This window comes from Molossus molossus, unplaced genomic scaffold (assembly GCF_014108415.1).
Source record: "Molossus molossus isolate mMolMol1 unplaced genomic scaffold, mMolMol1.p scaffold_m16_p_7, whole genome shotgun sequence".
Taxonomy (NCBI): domain Eukaryota; kingdom Metazoa; phylum Chordata; class Mammalia; order Chiroptera; family Molossidae; genus Molossus; species Molossus molossus.
The window spans coordinates 95,369,752-95,386,084 of record NW_023425401.1 but is presented as its reverse complement, the minus strand read 5'-3'; the positions used below and the strand labels follow the sequence as shown (position 1 = coordinate 95,386,084).

General features: G+C 50.8%; 1 protein-coding gene across 2 annotated transcripts in view; it reads left to right on the top strand.

Annotated features, from left to right (window-relative positions):
* Nucleotides 1-13,040: 13,040 nt before the first annotated feature.
* PLXNA4 (plexin A4) overlaps nt 13,041-16,333 on the top strand; it is a 405,427-nt gene continuing 402,134 nt past the window's right edge. Inside the window, exon 1 of one of the 2 annotated variants that reach the window (XM_036247334.1) lies at nt 13,041-13,249. The gene's annotated coding sequence lies outside the window, so the exon portion shown is untranslated. The remainder of the gene's footprint in view (nt 13,250-16,333) is intronic. The other variant, XM_036247333.1, reaches the window with a different exon arrangement.

Genomic DNA, 16,333 nt, shown 5'->3' with positions numbered 1-16,333 from the left:
AAGGCATTCTTGGGTCTGCCAGCTCCCCCCAGCCAGGCTGCTCCTGACAGTGCAGAATCACCTCCAGAAGCCTGTGGTTCCAGGTTCTATTTCCCTGAAGCTTTTCCACACCGTTCTCCCTGCCTGGAGTTTCATCGGCTGCTTATTTTCAAACTTTTTCTGGAGGAGGTAGGAAGTGGTTGGGCTCCCAAAGGGCTTTTCCCAGGTTCCATGTGGGGGTCAAAGAGCAGTTCATGCAGGGCTCAGCTGTAGGAAGAAGAATGTGAGATCCAAATAAAATATTATTTTGGAATTGAACATAAACATAGCAGGGTCCCATGTTTCTATAGCTGTCTCTTGTTGGGGCACCTTGTTGGTCAACCTGGAAAGAAATGGAATAAGCTTGCACTCTCTATACAAGAGCATATGTTCAGAGTGTCCTACAAACCCATCAGTGGGGAAAATGCTATGTTGGGAGTCTTACAGACATAAGGGAGTTAGGGGAAGGGAGTCAACACGCTTCTGAACAGGAGGACCTCAGTGCTGGGCGCAGGCTTGGATTGATTCTGTAAATCCCAGAGATGGGTGCTGAAAGAATGGGCTCTCTCCACACCCCCATGACTGTTATTTTCAAACTTTTTCAAGCTACTGCAAAGGTCTCTGGCTAGGCTGGGGAGAAGAGCAGACGCCCCGGGAGGGAGATTGTATTCCGGCAGTGTGCTGTGTGAGCTGCCCTTTGATTGATTGAAAAGGGTAGATGGAATAAAGCAAAGCTGTCACAATGGGGAGAACCCAGTAGGGGGAAGAAGCATTATTTTCTTTTTAAGAATGGTGTGTATGTGTGTACACACACACCCAAATATACACATGCGTTCTCAAAGAGCCTAGCTATATGTGGTCAGCTTGTCCTACCATGTGTTGCAATAGGACCCACCTCTGTCTTCTGGGCTGTGGAAGAACTGGAATATTTTCACACACATGCCCCTTGAGAGCGTGGACAGGGAGGTCCCACGTATGTGTAGAGCCGCACATGGCTTTCAACTGAAATAGTGAACTCCAGCAACGGTGGTTGACTCCCAGGTAAACATTCCCTCGTGGGACCTTGAAGGGGCAAAAAGATGGGGTACAGAGCTCCCTGAAATATCTGTGCCTCTTCTACATGTCTCTTCTTTTCTCTGCCGCCCTCTCTACCGTCCTTCCTTTCTCTTATATGCAGCCTCAGGATAGGTCATTTTAATGCAAGGCCAGCAGTCATTCTGCGGGTGATAAGCTAATGATTTTTAAACATGGTTCAAAAATCCCACACTTTCTGCACTTAGTGTTAGGTACCAATTTGGTTTCTAGGACAAAGCAGGCATTAATTAACATCTGTGTAAAGCTGGGTGTACATCATCCAAATTTTTCCTGGCTCTCAGCCAGCCCTGGAGCATGTCACATCGTCACTACCCCTCTCCACCATTCCTCTGTGGTCTTTCAAGTTTTCTGGGGTCTTCTCACTCCAAGAGGAGTTGCACCGGAGAAGCTCCAACCGTGAGTGCTTCCTTCCTGTAGACCTTTGCTGCTGCTGGGCTTGCTCTAGGCGGCTCTGCTGTGAGCATGAGGCATGGGTTGCCCGCAAACTGTTCCTTCTTGCTCAGTCTGGTACTCGCTCGGGGCTGGGCTCAGTCCTCCCAGGACTTCATCCTGGATGGCCACCGACGCTCTGCAAATGTTTCCAGAGGAACCTGAGGCCACCAACCTTTTTCTTTCTCCTTCTCAGCATCTCTCCATTGCCTGCTGCTCCGGCAGACAGGGAGATCTGCATGGCAGATTCTGCCTGCACTTGGTCTCCTGATCCTTTTCATCACAATGAGGGTTGCCGAGAATACAGAGGGGCTTTCTAGGGAGGCAGCCGTCCTGAAGTGGGGAGAGAGCTAAGGGGGCGGGGTGATGAACTGTTCTTAGCTCCTAGTTATCTCCCGGCTTTGATGCAAAGAAATTGCAGCCAATCTGTCTCCTCCTAGCCAGCTAGGAGGCATTTCTTAGCAGCCTCTCCCATCCTCAGCCAGAGAAGGGACTGCATAGATGATGCCACCTCGGAGACCTGTTGGAGTAGCTCTGTGATGGGTGGTGGGGCGGCAGCAGCCATGCAGAAAACCTCCCATGATTCCGGCTGTGATTCGTCTGTGCAACAGATGTCATTAATTTTGAGGCTCTTCTCTCGTTTGTGTCCAGCGCTACACCATGTGAAACTGGTTCGGACCCTGGGGCGGTTGAACAGGGCTCCTGTCCCTCCCTTGACACCCCCCTTCCTCCTTCTCCACACCCCCTTCCTGCCTCCCCCCACCACTTGCTAATCCACCTCGGCTTTGTGCGCACATCCGCCAGCCCATTCGCCCTCAAATTTGTGGCACTCCAAGAAATCAATATAACATGAATTTAACGACAGCTGGATGATTAAGTGTTATTTATATTTAAGAGCGGCATTTTAAAAAGACGTCGTACTAATAAATCAAACGGCTGTTGGGGAGATGCACACGATTAGGGTAATCGCCCAGTGGGCTCTATCGAGCAGTGCGTGGTGCGTGAAGAGCCCCTCGGACACCACCTCTTCAGACACTGCGGGCGCGGCTGCTTCCCGCCCTGAACTCCCACCCGACCCCTCCCTCCCGGCTCGCTCGCTCCCTCTCCCTTCTCCCTGCCCCTGCCCTGCCTGGCTGTGCATTCCAGTTGTGGCAAGAAGCAGAGTCAGCAGGGAGACTGAAGGGGGCTCCGCTGCTAAGCGGTAAGAGATGGATCTTAAAAGCTCAGGCGGGCAGGGGTCCCAATTCCCAGAGCAGAGGCCTGGTGGCGGAAGGAGGAGGCTGCTTCCCTGCTTGGTCTGAAACAGCTTGGAAGAAAAGCTTCCTGAGTCCCTGTTTGAGTCTGTGCCAGCTGCTGACCCCTGTCCTGTGATCACGGGCATCTGGCTCCCCAGGGAAGAGGCTTTGTGGACATGAGGACTTGTCCTTGGGAAAGTAACAGGATGGAAGAGAATAATAATTAACGATGATGATGGTGGCTGATATTTATTGAGCACTTACTCCGATGGGGCGTCATTTAAGTGCTTTGCACAGGTTGGCCCTTTCTTACTCAGAACAACCCAGAGGGGCCGTTACTGTTACTGTTTCCACTTTCCCACGAGGAAACCGAGATGTGGGAGGGTAAGGATTGTCCGGGATCCCACAGCTGGTGGTGACGGAGCCAACGCTCAACTTCAAGCAAACAAATGGACCTCCCTCTTATCTCATCGCTGAGCTGTTTGCCGCCTTAGAAGGTCTGTGCGGGGCATGTTGGCACCCCCTCGGGAAGCTTAGGGGAGTATGCCCGGGGAAGTTTAGAACACCTGGCTTTTCCTCAGAACTACTTCTGTGACCCTAGGTGAATCTAGTTCATCTTTAAACCTCAATTTCCCGATTCATCAAGGGGGGCTGAGTCTCATCATCCATGGTGAATGGCTCATTCTAGCAGAATGCTCAGTTTCTGAGGGTAGCTTTTGCCTCATTTGGCAAAGGACTCCTCCCATCTCCTCCTGGGGAAAACTAAGAAGGAGGGACGGAGCGGATAGTCTGATTGCTGCTTTAATTCTGCGAGGTGCGGAACTTTACGCTGCTAGGAATCTCGTTCTCCCTGGTGACTGCTCAGAATTTGCTGGTGTTGTGGAAACAACACTCTCTCTTTCACTCCTTCGACTCACCCTGTAAAGTGAGGGTTATTTATTTCCATTTTGATGGTGTAGGAACTAAGGCAGAATGCCCAAGGCCCCAGGATGCTACATGATGGATGGACTTTTCGCTCTGGGGGAAGGATGCCCACCGTAGATGCTCAATTAGGTACATTTACCCATTCACTCACGAGCCCTTGGGGTCCAGGTTTTGGCAGCCAGATGCAGGAAAGGAGTCTGCACTTGTGGATGTCATGCCACACTGGGTGCCCGGTCCATATGGTAGTTGGAGCAGAGAGGTGAATTGGAGGAAGCTGGTGCAAATGCACAGCGTGTGGGAAGGTCGTCCTGCAGCACTTGGTGTAAGTGTAGCACTTAGGAACTGCATCCGGATTCTGAGTGACGCGGGCGTGGGGCCCTGATGGGGCTGTGGACCTGGTTGGGTGCTCTCTCATCTCGGGGCTGGGTCTTAGTGCCTGGCTCAGTCTTTCTGGCCTGAACATTTTAGGGAACAGCCACAGGTGGCCTTCTTGTGGTTAGGTGTTATTATTTTCCTCCAGAAGACAAACTTTTATTTTATACCTCATTTGTTTGGCTTCTCCTCTACCTTAGAGTGAGTGAAGTTTCTGCCACACTGGAAGTGGCAATAAGGGGTGCACTTAGGATCCCCTCCCCTGCCAGGGAGCAGCGGGAGAGCCCAACACCACGCAGACTCGCTCCAACGGGTGTGTGCGATGTGAGGTATCCCAGCTTTGCAGGTGAGGCTCGGCTATCCCCCTGCCTCCCCATCGTGCCTCCTCCACGCAGGATTCGCAGCAGCAAATTGGATTTTGGAATGTTGTCACTCCAACACAAAGCAGATCGCTAGCTAAGAGGATATCGTCTCCACAGTCGATGGGCTGAACGCAGACCGGCTGAACTGATTCCCGAGGTCTTGAGGGCAAGCGTGCTTTCATTAGGAAGAGTTCACTGGAGCTGCAGGAGAGAAGAACCAGACTAGTCTAAGCTTTCCTGGTCCTCGCTCAAGATCAGTCTCACATCCGGCATGCTCTTCGCGCTCGTCTTGCAGGAGCCCAGCTGGACGTCCCTCTTGGTACCATGGGGTGCAGGACTAGAGGCGAGCGCACCATTCCTTGGCTTTGGCCCAGAGGTCAAGAGGAGGAAAAGTGAGCAAAGTAGGGCTGGCTAGTTGTTTCTCCTCTTGTGGAGGGAGTAGACAGGGAGAGGAGGGCACGTCAGGGCAGCAGCTATCGGTTGTGCCACGAACCAGACTGCGTGGAATGTCAGCTAACCTTACAGAGGTAGTTAAAAAAATTTGTTTTCTTTATTGATTTTAGAGAGAGAGGAAGGAAGAGGGAGAGGGAGAGGTAGAAACATCGATGAGAGAAAACATGCATGCCCCCCCACTGGGGATCAGGCCCACAACCTGGGCATGTGCCCTGACTGGGAATCAAACCGGCGACCTCTTGGTGCATGGGTCGACGCTCAACCACTGAGCCACACCGGCCGGGCCAGAGATAGTTTTTAACCAGGGGAACATACCAGCATCATCTAGGAATCTGAGAACATACATACCTACCTGGATCTCATTTGCTTCCTCTCTATTGCAGACCTGCTTCCTGAAGGTGAACCTAAAATAGAGCTGAATTTCCCAAAGTGTGTTCTGTGAGTGTGAGTAGATGTTACACACACACAAAGTTTCCGTGGCCAAATAAGTTTACCCTGAATGTAAAGCAAAGCTAAAGAGGTTCCTCACTGCAGGACTTCTCAGAGCCTTTAAACACACCAATGCGAATTGTGAAGCCACACAAGGTAAATATCCTGTGCAGTGGCCCTGGGAATCCACTGAGAAATGCTGAACTAAGACAAGCTCTTTCACTTGTCTGCTCCTGGCTGTGAATAAAGGGGTGGATTCTACAATCAAAACAATAACTCAGTGGAACTTCCACGCTACACACCAAGTACTGAGTTCTGGTGATTATACAGATACTAGGGTTTCAAGTAATATTTTGGCAGCTGGGCAGAGAGTCCAACTCTTGGCTCAGCGTTTGCCCCTTGTCCTTCCGAGGCAGCAAAGAGGTTCACAGACAGGAGTGAGGTCCGGCCAGGTGTGTATTTTCTCAGGTTCCTAGAAAATTCTATATGTTGCCTGGTTAAAAGGCACTGGTGGTGCGGGGAAAACCAGGTGTTGGAGGCACATAGATAATCCCAACTCTGTCACTTACCAGCCAAGGGGTATTGGGAAGAATATCACCTTATGTTTCAGGATTACCACTGATAAAACGAGAGGGTTAGTCTAGATCAGTGATCAGTTTTTTAAAACTTTGTAGGCAGGTATAATTTTTTATTCAAATGAAATTTTATATGGAATTCTAACACAGAGCAGATGCAAGAGGGGCTGTTTAATCGAAGCTATGGGGGAGCTTGGGGCCTTGAACCCTTGGCCTGTGGGCCCCTCCCCAGTCTTGGCCTGGGTTCCCTAGAAAGCTGAGCCTGAAGCAAAAGCTGATGTGGTACCGCTTGGTTGAGGGTGGAATCCCAGGGCATCAAGAGTGAAGGAACAGGGAGGAGAGGTAGGGAAGGAAGAGGAACAAAGGATGCATTTCCAGGCGAGCCACATCTTCCCAAGAAAACACAGCTGTGGCTCAGCTGCTCAGGATGTATGTAGCAAAACCCGGTGGGACATGGTCTCAGAAGGGCCGGGAGGACGGGCACGGCCAGCATCCATCGGCTGGTCCCTCCTGTGCTGCAGCGCCCTGGGCACCATCACCCCATGAGGTGGGACCCCCCTCACTTTGGGGTTGTGAGGCCTCTGTGGGCAGGCCCATGGGCGGGACACCCTCCACCACGGGCCTGAACGTGCTACCCCTGCAGGGCCCATTCTTTGCCCTGAAGGAAGGAAGGCTTCCCAATTTCAGGACCAGAGGAATACTCTGAGCTGTCCCTGGGGTCACTCTGGTGGGGAGTGAGGTGATGGCGAAGACCAGAATTGGGGATGGGGGTGGCATGTCAGGTGGGGCCAGGTAGATCTGGGTGGGTACACAAATTGGGGGCCTGGGGTGATGGGTTCCACATAAGGATTCCATGCGTGGTTTCTCAGAGCAGAGTCAGGTAGACAGTCAGGGCTGGCTCTGCCATAGGCAGGCAGCCCCCGGCGCTCGTGACTCTATGGCCACAATGGCCACGATAGTCAGGCAGACCCCGAGTAGAAACCCCATTAAGAATGGGTTCCAGTCAGCTTTCAAGAAGCTCACGTTTAGGGCTTATTAACCAAAGGAGTACCTTGCACATGGTGGTGCGTGGATGTCTCAGACGCTCCTGTCTGTGGTAGCTGAGGGGGCAGATGAGCGACTTCTGCCCATCTCCTTGTTTTAAAAAACATTATAAGCATTGAAGTAGAAGGCACAAGGGACATTTCTGCATAAAATATTTTCCATAAGTAATTGCCTTTCGCCCCCCCCCCCCCTTTTTTACAACTCCTTTGCTCTGAAGCCCCTCTGGGTTGGGCGGGGCAGAGGACAGATGGCCACAGTGTGCTTGTGACCCCTTTCCTCATCGTCTTCGCCATTAGCTCCTGACCCCGTCTTCCCCTCCTCAGTGCACTCACCGTTAACTGCTGATTGATGGGAGCAGCTCACGGACTTGGAGACATGTGTCTGCGTGAGGACGTCTGCCCGAGGTTTCCGGCTCCCCGAGGTCAGGGCCAGCCCCTGCTCAGAGCAGTCTCTTGTGTAATCAGGAACTTAATTCGTACTTTGAAATAATGGCGAAGACGCTGCTGTTGGCAGTGGCGATGATGACAGTAGCGCTGAAATGACTTCTTTCTCTCTGTGGACGAGAGGGACCATTTCTTCCTCGTCCTGTATGTACTGGGTGCCTAAGCTAGGACCTGTGATACTGGGAGCAGTCAATAAATATTTGCTGGGTAAACAGAATGAGTGACTGGAGTAGGAGAAGTGGGAGACTAGTGGCCTATAGAGGACGACAGCAGGGGCGTGTGAACCGACTGCTGTGGTGGGGCCTGCTTTCCAGCAGGGCAGGGCTGGCGCCACATCGATGCAGGCGGCCGTTTCAGAGGGTTCAGGCGACAGCAGGCTGAGCCTGTCAGTCCCCCTGGAGTGTCTTGGGTGCCAGTGGTTTGGGGGCAGCTGGAGTGTCCATTCACACTGATGTCCATGGAATCGATTTCTGGCTTTCCATATTAATCCCCCGCGGGGTTTAGGTGCCAATAGATTGGGAGGGACGACCAACTGCCTTTTCTAGAGCATTCTGAAGCCTAGTCTCTCCCCGGAAAAAGCATTCCATGGCCAAGTACGTCTTACAAACACCTTATGCTGGCTTCTCCTCTTGGTGATTCAAGATGCACATTAAAGGCTTAGGAGTCCTGCTAAAGACAAACCTGTTTATTCTTAGCCAACCGTTTTTCAGCTTATTTGGTGATGGGATCCCTTTGTGGGGGTGTACTTAAACCTGGAACGGGTGTTCAACAGCAAGCATTTTGGGAGATGCTAGCCTACAGTGCGAAGCTTTCGGGTTTGAGTTTAGTTTGGAGGAGAAAAACAGGAGAACGAATCTACAGGAGGAGCTGGCTGCCTCTCGCCCTAGTCATTTGCTTTTGAGAATCTCAGAAATGGCTGTGAACTGTTATGAGACTTTGGTGACTCTGGTGCCTTCAGTTGTATACTTTCTAAAGGGATCATTTTAACGAGTGTGACTGCAGCTTTGACAGGTTTGTGGAAATGTTTCCAAAAAGTAGCACTTTTTTGGTTGCAAGTAATAGATCAAGGTGGATGTTTGCAACATACGTGAGTAATGACATTCACCATCTCAATATATTTTTCCAGCTACACTTATGGAATACGAGGCTTCACTAAGACTGGCAAAGATAAATGTTTTGAATTAACAAAGCAGGTTGTGTTATTAAGACACAGCTCCCTAAATTTTCGATAGTTGGAACAAATTTTCTCTCGGGAAAGAAACTTTGCTACCCTAGAGAGGCTGAAGGTTTCTAATTAGACTTATAAATCCATGGTTACTCACCATTGGTTAGTGACCCGGAGAGCAAAGTTAGGAATTTCCCATGGGAAGCATTTCACCGACCAGTATTCATCTTACATAGGTAATGGTGTGCATGAGTGAGAGAGTTTGGGTGGGGGTGGGGTGTCAGCCCAGTGGTATTCGGGTTTGGATCACCTGGGACCTTGGCTGATAACCCACATACCCCATTACAGGGCCTTGGCCATGCTTTGACCAAGCACTGTGCTCCTTTCCAAAGTGACGAACAGTTGCTAACACACACTTACTGACAAAATTCCCCTGGCACCCATTCATAAAGCATCGCACTGGTGATTCTATCAGCATTAAACTGTTTGGTGACTGAGTTTAGAATTATAGGAATCGTAGAAATGAATTAGCAGTAAATCAAGTCCCAGCTGAGTTCCAACCCAACTGCAGTGAGTTTTAAATTAAAAAGATCTTGCTATGATGAAGCAGTTGTAAGTCGAGCGCTGGAGCTCCGTCACCCTTGACTTTGGGGAAGTGTGGCAGTCACCCTTTGAAAGCAAAACCCTGACAACAGCTTGTATTGATTCCCAGTCATGCTGGGAAATTGCCACTTCATTTCTTCTTCATAAGCTGTTGGCTTTCATTTTATTTTTTAAAAAGGAATCCTATTTGCAGGGACACAGCAGAGCTCTGGGAACGGGGCAGGTGGGAGAGGGCTCAGGCCCAGGGGGCACTATTCATTGCATTCTCTTTGGTTTTTCTCAGGAGGAGCCATGCAGAAGGGGCATTTGGGTCTGCGGGGGTTGTGTGGTTTATTTTCCTGCTCGGACCATATTTGATTCTTCTTTCTGGGAGATCTGTACAGAAAAACAACAAAGAGAACACTTCAAGGAGGCTGCAGGACTGTCGTGTTGCAGTGACAATCGTGGTGTAATAGGAAATCATTCATGTAAGTTACGGTGCCCTCTGAGTGGAGCTTGTGTGGCTACAGCTTCTCGAGGCCTATTTTTTCCTCCTGCAAAATAATCCTGAGGTTTCCATTTTCACAGCAATTGAAGAAGTATTATGTACTGGCCAGGGAATAGGGAGACCCAGCTTCTAATCCTAGGTAGCTCTGCTGAATATCTTTCAGCCTGTTCCCTCTCTGGGCTAGGCCTCGATTTTTCTTTCTTTCTTTCTTTTTAAAGCCAAAATAAGCCCTCGCTGTTCTGGACCTGAAGCCCAGGAGGTGAGGATGGATGTGGCCTGCATATTAAAGGGGCAGGTGAGCCTCAGAAGAAAGACACACAAGGTCAGGGAGAATCGAGAAAGAGAGAATGACGTCTCAGCTTAGGCCTCTAACTATTGTACCTGGACCCGCGCCTGCTGGGGTGGTGAGGAGCTGCAGGTGATCAAAGCAGCGGGCACCGGGCAGAGAGGAGAAGGCACACGGGACAGCGGGAGGCTGTGGGAGAGGCTGGTCAGTGCAGGGTCCAGGCCTGGGCAGGAGGAGCAGTCCCGATTCTGGCAGTGGTCGCAGGAGGCCAAGGGGGAACTGCTGATGAAAAGGGGTTACTATTTCCCTCGATGCTCATTTTACTTCGATCCATGCATAGGTAGTTACATATTATAGTTAGAGAGATTCAATGTTACAGAAAATGGTAACCAATTAGTAAATGTAGTTCGTACTCATTAAGTGCCTACCGAGTGCTAGGCACTGTGCAAGAGTCTGGTTGTAGTGAGGTGAAGGACTGGTTCCTGCCATTAGGGGGCGAGCCACAGCTCGATGTGGCCGCTGCACACACATGAACAGGTCACGTGAGCGCGGCGTGGGGAGAGGTGAGACCTGTGCAGGCACAGGCACCTGAGAAGACGTCCGCGGTGCCCGTCCAGGTACAGAAGGCGGGCCATTGAGGAGGTCCTGGAGAAGGAGCGGGGGCGTTGGCCAGAGCTGTGCAGGGGGATGCAGTTGGCCTCGTGGACGCACGAGGAAGAGGTGCCACGTGGAGGACGCAGCACGGAGAAGGCGTGGAGGTGCCAGCGCAGCACTCGGCCAGCCTGCAGTAGGTCAAGGCTGGTGAGGTGGGACTTGGGGCCAGACGCAGACGCAGGTCGTGGCTCGGTCGGGACCAGGGCCAAGCGTCCAGCGAAGGGTTTTGTCTGGCAGGCCTTGGGGATTTCCGAGAAGGAGAATCGACAAGAGCAGATAGATCTGCATCATAGGAAAAGCAGCAGGGGGCTCAAGGGAGCAAGAGTCAGCGTGAAGCTGTTATAGTAACGCAGGGGGACATGGGAGGAAGCTGGTCAGCGGCAATGGCAGAGGGGAGAAGGGACTGATTTGAGAGGTACCTGGGAGTTAGGGTTGACAGCTGGTGACTATGGTGTGAAGGTGGTAGGGAGTACGGGATATGGCCCGCGCTGGACACCTGGTGGAAGGCGGTACCATTCGCTTAGTTAGAGATGACCGAGACCTGGCTGAAGGGGCGTGGCGGCAGGATGTGTTCTTCTGCATGTGGCGCACCGGGGTGCAGATGGGGTTCTCAGGTAGAGATGACCAGGAGGCCAGCAGGTGTATGGCTCTTGTGTTCCTGGCAGCTTCGTCTCCGTGCTACGATGCTGTTTACTTCTGGTTCCATTTGTAGACTTAGGAGTTCATTTTGGGATCTGGCAGAAGCTTAGTAAAGAAGTGAGAAAATCTACATATAGATTTTTACATTTTTCAAGCGGTTCACATTTTGAATTAAACATACTATCTCGAGCAATTTGCTGAGATTGCTCTGGAAACATCCAGGCATTCACCTTGCCTTAGGACGTCCTCAGTCTTTTCCAATGGGAGTTAAATTGTGCACAGACCATTACAGAGCGAGACTAGAATTCAGCCACGGAGAAGGACCAGGCCTTTGTTCTGGGTATTAGTGTGTTCCCTTTCTTGGTGAGTGCACCCCATTTTCAATGAGCAGCATGGTCTGGTGAAATGAGCTCCATTTCCATGAGATGATTAAAATTTTGACCTCGCCCTTTCGATATAATGTCTTGATTGTCTGCATGTAGGAACCAGCCTGTACATTAAAGGCCTCCATGTAGGATCTGGCCTCTAGATAAGGTTTGCTTGGTCTGAAGAATATTGAAGAAAAATTTGTGTTATCTGAATGCCATTAGGGGGGACAGTCCCTCTCCAGGTTCCAGATTCCACTCTCTGTTGTCCTACCTTTGCTCCGCACATTTATCATGAAGGTATTTGCATTAAAATACCAGCAACCTGGTACCTAGTAGGTGCTCAAACAGTGCTTAGTCTACCTTTTTTATGTTTTATTTTTTCTTTATTGATTTTTTTAGAGGAAGAAAGGGAGAAGGAGAGAGAGAGAGAGAGAGAAACATCGATGAGAGAGAACATCAATGGGCTGCCTTCTGCATGCCCCCCACTGAGGATTGGGCCCACAACCTGGGCATGTGCCCTGACTGGGAATAGAACCCACGACCTCTTGGTGCATGGGTTGATGCTCAACCACTGAGCCACACTGGCTGGGCAAAGTCTATCTTTCTAATATGTGGAAACAAATAAATGAGTTAAGGTATTCGTGTCAAATGTTTTGCATTCTGCAGAGAAGCTTTGTAACTGATTAGCCCCTGTTAGTGGCAGGTGTGGCTGGTGGCAAACCTTGTAGGTGCTCTGAGCTCTGAGTGTGGCAACTTTAGAAAACAGGCCATTTGGTCTGAGCAGAGTGTGGAGAGAATGCCCAACTCCTTCAGGTTTACCCAGACGCTGCCAAGCCCAGTGCCCCAGTGCTGCTGTGGAAGGTCGCCGCTGTGTCAGCGGTGGAGGTCCTCAGACAGTGCCTGGTGTCCGCTGGCCCGGGCGCAGTTTACAGCAGACTTCTATACGAGGGGACTCTGGAAATGCAGCCCCAAACAGTGTCTTTAGCTGCAAAATTGCAGTGCACTCTCAAGTGAAACAATGGGTCTACTTTCTTCCCTGGATTGCTTCTGGGGATCCCAGCGCTGCTCAGCAAAGGGCCTGTGCTGTGGTCTCTCGTGGAGAGGGACCAGGGGGCAGGGGGGTGTTTCTGAGCTCCAACCTTCCAAGATCCCCACAGAGAGGACAGGGTTTCTGTTCTCTCCCCTTCATGCCTCTGTGCCGAGCCCTTGTTCATTTTATCAGCTGCACTCAGTACCGAATATATTTACGCAGCTACTCTTTGGTCTCAGAGAGCTCAGCAGTTTCCCCCCGTTTATCTGGTGGCAACTTGTTTCCTATGTAGGGGGCAGAGGGATGGGCCAGGGTCCTACGAAAGGAAGGAAGCTAATCGCAGTGAACTGTGGTCAGGACCAAAATAGAGTAGCCCTCTCCGGCCTGGGCGGGGCCTGTGCATCCATGGCTCTCTCTGGGGGTGGAAGCCTGGGACTGGGGTCCCGAGTCCTCTCAAAGGCTGCCTCGGAGTCTGGGACAGAGGTAGGGACTCTCCACTGCCTCGACTTTTCTGTCACATCGCTCTGTTATGTCCTTGGAGAGACTTCCCGCTGACTGCAGGTTACCCAGAGGTCCTCAAAGGAGAGTCAGGTTTTATGCTCAGATGAGAAGACCCAAGAAAGGCGCAGATGCTCCAGGTGCTGACTGTATTGTGCTTGGGGGCAGGTTGGACAGCAAACCTTGGCTGCGGGTGGCACCCGGGTGGAAGGAGAGAGTGAGCTTTGCTGAACTCAGAACTGATTTTATGAAGAAGGTGCTACAGTCATTCCATTTCCTTCATTCCGTCTTCCAGCTCCAGATTCTAGCAAGACCAAATGCTTCTTGACACATACTTACAAGTAAACTAATTACATATGTTTACAAAGCTGTATTTATACTTATGGCTGCCATTATTGAGTGAAATGGCATCTTCTTGGCATCTGGCATTTGAGATGTAAGAGTTCTCTTGCTTTAATTTGGTTAGAAGCGTTCTAACCAGTGCAGGTTAGAACATGCCACATTTGGAGGGTTCGGGGGGGCGCCAGTAAAGGGCTTGAGGAACGTCTCGTTTCCAGACAGAGAAAAGTGCCTTCTAAAAATGTCTCCCCAGCACACGTGGTTTGGGAAGAAGGACATTTTTTTATTCCAGAATTTATATTTTCAAATTCTTCAGGCCTGGAAAAAATGTTGCCAATTAACAAATTTTGCAAGTGGCCTTGTCCCCATTCCAGATATTAGCCAGGCCTGGGTATTTTTGTAGTATACCAAGAGAGTCTCTGGACATTCAGGCGGCCAAGGCTGTTCTTGCAACGTACGATTTATTGACGTGTTTTTAGCATTTACATCTTAGGTTCCCACTTACGAGCTTCTCGAAAGTAGGCAACTGTCTTACACACATTTGGAATTCCCTTAGGACCCAATATTAGGTGGTTTGCTTTTCTTTTCTCTCTCACCACCTTAAACTTGGTTTTCTGAGCTTAAAAGCAGGAGTGCTAGAACAGTCTAACTGTAGACAGCATCACACCTGCCGAGACACCTGCACACGCACAGGAAGTGGGACGCGGCCCGCCCCGATGGTCGCGCTGACGTGCAGTGCTCGGCAGCGGAGTGTGATGGAGCCCCTGCGTCTCAGTCCTGACCACAGCCTCACCGTACTGTCTGCCAGGCAGGTCGGGACGGCGGTGACTCCCTTTCCAGAATGAAAACGCCATTACACTTGGCTGACTTCCTGTTGTCTTTGGCCAGAAGGTTCTAAGGTTTCACAAAGGTGAAAAAATAAAAACGATAACATCCAAGTGAAATCCGAGGACATAAAGAGATCTTTATTTAGGAGCTCAAGCAGTCGCCCTGGGTAGTTGACTGACTGCTCTCTGTCCCCTCCCCCGCTCCCCGCTCCTTCTGTTTTCTGTGAAGACAACCTTAGACGTCAGGTTTTATCACTCGTCTTCCACCTCTTCTCCCTGAGCCGCACATCTGGGTTGAGCTGGCAAGCTGGGCGTCATCGCAGGGGACGGGGACAACCCGGTTCTCTTAGCACATGATGGAGACCTCTTTCTCTTTTAATTACTTTCCACATTGATCGATGGCTCGTTGCTGCTCGTTCACGTCTGACATTGGGGCAGACGTTGTAGAAGGTCAGGGTCTGCAGGAAGTAGGGGCAGCAACGCCCAGTGTCAGAATTCGTCTTACATCAGGGTTGGTGGTCACAGGCTCCCCAGAACTCTGGGGGCAGCCTCACCCCGCTGCTGGTGCATAACCGCTGGGTCTCTCAACTCCTCGCACCCTCATTTGGTGCCTGTTTTACGTGAACTGTTGCCATCAGGGACTTTGTCCATTCATAGTTTTTGAAACCTAAAATTTGAACTTGCGTTTCTCACATCAGATTTCGTTCTGGGGCCCGGTTTGGACCCCGTTCCAGCCTGCTCTGAGTTTTGAGCGGTGTGTCATTATCATCAGTAGGGAAAGCCTTCCGGGAAGTACCACATGACTTCTCTCATGGCATTTCATCTGATCGTCGCAAGTTCTAGAATTTGTCATCAGCGAACTCGATGAGTGTGACTCTGTCTTCATTCAGGTTACTGACAGGAATGTGGAACCGCACAGCACCGAGGCCTAGCCCTGGGGCATGGGCGTCCCTGGAGAGCTTCCCCGTGGGCTGGACAAATAACCACTGATTAGCTTCTCTGGGTCCAGCAGCCGTGGAGCACTGAGGCTCAGCATAGGCTTTGGAAGTAGACGGACCTGGCATTGCACCTGGCCATGCCCAGTGATCAGATGCACTGGGGGCTCTGTCCAGTGATTCCAGGAAGATGCGAAATCCCTCCTCCACAGCTTTTCGTACAAAGCAAGTGTCAGATCCAATTCTGCCAGGCCTGCCATCTTTATGAGGGAGCAGACACAAAACCCGTCCTTGACGCTCAGTGCAGACCCTGTCTTCTGTCCCTACTAGTGCCCGAGAAAGATTTGTTGCTTTGTCGAGATAGCGAGTCCCTGCAACCCTTGAGGGTATACACGTGGGGCACGCGGCAGGCAGAGGCCCTATGCCAGCCTGCTCTGACCCAGGGTATAGTGCAAATACTATCCTTTCTGTGTGTGCTGGGAATTGAGAAAGTTTGGGAAGCCCTGATTTAGGGAGAGTCTCAGTCAGTTTAAACAGGTGGCTTAGCCCTGGCCCGTTTGGCTCAGCGGTTAGAGCATTGGCCTGCGGACCAGAGAGTCCTGGGTTCGGTTCCCGCTAGGGGCATGTACCAAAAAAAAAAGTAAACAGGTGGCTTAAACAATAAACAATTGTTTCTCACAGTTCTGGAGACTAGAAGTTTGTGATCAGGGTGCCAGCATGGTTGGGTGTTGCTGTAGGCCCTTTTCTTGGTTTACAGATGACCATCTCCTTGCTGTATCCTTACATGGGAGAGAAAAGGGGGGGGGGAGACAGAGAGAGAGAGAGAGAGAGAGAGAGGGAGAGAGACATTGATGTGAGAGAGACATGGATTGGTTGCCTCTCACATGACCTCAACCTGGGCTGGGAATCGAACCTGCAACCCAGGTACGTGCCTTTGACTGGAATCCAACCTGAGACCTTTGGTCTGAGGGCCGACACTCTAACAGCTGAGCCAAACTGGCCAGGGCTGTTTTTCTTCTTATAAAGACACTAATCCCAATCAGGAGGGCTTCATCCTCATGACCTAATTACCTTCCAAAGGTCATGCCAAATACTATCATTTGTGGGGTTAGAGTTTCAACAT